Source organism: Trichosurus vulpecula, chromosome 2 (genome assembly GCF_011100635.1).
Source record: "Trichosurus vulpecula isolate mTriVul1 chromosome 2, mTriVul1.pri, whole genome shotgun sequence".
Taxonomy (NCBI): domain Eukaryota; kingdom Metazoa; phylum Chordata; class Mammalia; order Diprotodontia; family Phalangeridae; genus Trichosurus; species Trichosurus vulpecula.
This window is the reverse complement of record NC_050574.1, coordinates 99,912,411-99,916,019: the sequence shown is the minus strand read 5'-3', so window position 1 is coordinate 99,916,019 and position 3,609 is coordinate 99,912,411. Positions and strand designations below refer to the sequence as shown.

Sequence of the window (3,609 nt, the reverse complement as noted above, 5' to 3'; positions counted from 1 at the left end):
TCATATTAGACAATCTGATAGGTGTGATGTGCTGCGCTTAGTGTTGTTTTGATTTGCATTTCTCTAATCAATAGTGATTTGGAGCATTTTTTCCATATGAATATAGATAACTTTCATTTCTTCATCTGAATACTGCCTGTTCATATCCTTTGACCATTTATCAATTGGGGAATGACTTGTATTCTTGTAAATTTGACTCAATTCTCTATATATTTTAGAAATGAGGCCTTTATTGAAGACACTGGTTGTAAAAATTGTTTCCTAGCTTTCTGCTTCCCTTCTAATCTTGGTTGCATTGGCTTTGTTTGTGCAAAACCTTTTCAATTTAATGTAATCAAAATCACCCATTTTGCATTTCATAATATTCTCTATCTCTTGTTTGGTCGTAAATTCTTCCCTTCTCCATAGATCTGACAGGTAAACTATTCCTTGCTCTCATAGCTGGCTTATAGTATCACCCTTTGTATCTAAACCATGTACCCATTTTGACTTTATCTTAGTATAGGGTGTAAGATGTTGGTCTATGCCTAGTTTCTGCCATACTATTTTCCAGTTTTCCTAGCAGTTTTTGTTAGATAGTGAGTTCTTATCCCAGAAGCTGGAGTCTTTGGATTTATCATAGGTTACTATAGTCACTGACTATTGTGTCTTGTGTATCTAACATATTCCACTGATCCACCACTCTATTTCTTAGCCAGTACCAAGTAGTTTTGATGATTGCATGCCATCCAAATTCATTTTTTTTTTATGAAGGAACCTTTAATTAAAAAAGCCAAACCCCATCCCTTACATCCCTGCTCCCCTCCCCCCAGAGGCTATCCGACGTCAGAGCCTGCCTGGCACCGGCAGCTTGCCGGTGACCTTGTTGGAGCACTCCAGCAGGGCGTTGGGGATGTCCTGTGGCACAGCCGATCTGGGTCTTGATCATGCTCAGGTACTGCGGGTAGGGCAGGCTCTCGGCCTGCACCACGTCTGGCTTGGTGGCTGTGCGCACCAGCATCGGAGAGTGCTTGGCGCTGTCGTAGCTCTGGAACAGGCACTCGTAGGCCAGGCGCAGGCATAGCTCCAGCTGGTCACAGAGGGCATAGAACTCTTCAAGGCTCTGTCGAAGAGCTGCAGCCCTCCCTTACTGCTCTTTTGGCCATTGTCGATGTTGGTATTCAGCACCAGGTTCTGGGCTGCCACCTTTATCTGGTGTTGTAGGCTCTCTTTAAGCTGAGGAATCAGGAGCTTGTAACGCTGCACAGGGTCGAAGTCCTGTTGCTGCTGCTGTAGGAGGCCTCTCTGAGCCGCCTGGATCTGTAAGGCCGCTACAAGCTGTGCCGAGGGAGGCTGCTGCTGGGGCGGTGTCTGAGCCAGTGGGGCCCCGGAACAGAAGCACCAGCCGATCCTGGGCCGGAGACGCCGGCAGCAGGCGGTTGCGGAGGCTGCCATGGCATCCAAATTCTTAAGGGAGAAGTTAAATGAATTATAGGAGGAAATAGACAATAAAACTATACTAGTAGGGGACCTCAACTTTCCCTTTTCAGAACTAGATAAATCTACCCATAAAATTAATAAAAAAGAAGTCAAGGAGGTTAATGGAATCTTAGAAAACTTGGATATGATAGACCTATATCGAAAACTGAATGGAAATAGAAAGGAGTACCTTTTTCTCAACTGTAATAGCACCTTCACAAAAATCATGTATTAGAGGATAAAAACCTTACAACTGGGGCAGCTAGGTGGCTCAGTGAGTAGAGCACTGACCCTGGGGTCAGGAGCACCTGAGTTCAAATCCGACCTTGGACACTTGACACATTTACTAGCTCTGTGATCTTGGGCAAGTAACTTAGCCCCAATTGCCCTGCCTTCCCCCCCACAAAAAACCCCCAAAACCTTATAACCAAATGCTGAAAAGTGGAAACCACAATGCAATAAAACTTACATTCAATGAGGGGCTGTGGAAACAGAGATTAAAAGTTAATTGGAGGGGCCAGTAGATAGATCACTGGCCCTGGAGTCAGAAGGACCTGAGTTCAAATCTGGCTTCAAACACTTGACACTCAACCCTGTTTGCCTTGCCAAAGAAAAGTTAATTGGAAACTAAATAATCTAATCCTAAAGAATGAGTGGGTCAAAGAACAAATCATAGAAATAATCAATTATTTTATCAAAGAAAATGGCAACAGTGAGACAACATTCCAAGATTTTTGGGATGTAGCCAAAGGATTACTTAGGGGAAAACTTATTTTCTTAATGTGCACATCAGTAAAAGAGAGAAAGAGCAGAACAATGAATTGGGTGTGCAACTTAAAAAAAAAAACTAAAAAGAGAACAAATTAAAAATCCACAATGAAATATCAAAATGGAAATCCTGAAAATCAAAGGAGAGATTAATAAAATTGAACTAATGAAACAAGGAACTGGTTTTATGAAAAAAAAATCAATAAAATAAGCCATTGGTTAATTTGATTTAAAAAAGAAGAAAACCAAATTACCAGTATCAAAAATGAGAAAAGGTGAATTCACCATCAATGAAGATAAAATTAAATCAATTACTGAGAACTATTTTATTCCAATTCTATACCAATAAATCTAACAATCTAAATGAAATAGATAAATATTTACAGAAACATAAATTGCCCAGATTAACAGAAAAAGAAGTAGAATACTTAAATAACCCTATCTTAGAAAAAGAAATGGAACAAGCCATCAATGAACTCCCTAAGAAAAAGTCTCCAGGACCAGATAGATTCACAAGCAAATTCTACCAAATATTCAAGGAACAATTAATTCTAGTAATGTACATATATTTGGAAAAATAGGTAAAGAAGGAGTCCTACCATATCCCTTTTATGATACAAATATGGTTTAGGTCTTGAAACCTAAACCAGGGGGAACAAAAACAGAGAATGAAAACTATAGACCAACTTCCTTAATGAATATTGATGCAAAAATACTAAATAAAAGGCTAGCAAGGAGATTACAGCAATATATCACAAAGATTATACCCTATGACCAGATCAGATTTATACCAAGAATATAGGGATAGTTCAATATTAGGAAAACTATCAACATAATTAACCATATCAATAACAAAAACAACAAAAATCCTATGATTATATCAATAGGTGCAGAAAAATCCTTTGACAAAATACAATACCCATTCCTATTAAAAACACTGGAAGGCACATGAATTGATGGAGCTTTTCTTAAAGTGGTAAATTTTATCTATCTAAAACCAAAAGCACTCATTGTCTATGATGGTGATAAATTTGAAGCCTTCCCAGTAGGATCAGGAATGAAACAAGGATGTCCATTATCACCACTACTATTCAATATTGTACTAGAAATGTTAGCTAGAGCAATAAGACAAGAAAAAGAAATTGAAGGAATAAAAATAGGCAATGAAGAAACAAAACTATCACTCTGCAGATGATATGATGGTATACTTTAAAGAATCCTAGAGAATAAACTAAAAATGAGTTAAAACAATTAACAACTTCACCAAAGTTGCTGGATACAAAATAAACCCACATAAATCATCAGCATTTCTATGTATTGCCAACAAATCCCAACAGTAAGAGGTAGAAAGAGAAATTCCATTTAAAATAACTGTAGACAATA

General features: G+C 38.3%; 1 pseudogene; it reads right to left on the bottom strand.

The window, feature by feature from the left end:
- Positions 1 to 825: 825 nt before the first annotated feature.
- Positions 826 to 1,439, bottom strand: LOC118836696 (annotated as a pseudogene).
- Between the last annotated feature and the right edge of the window lie 2,170 nt (positions 1,440 to 3,609).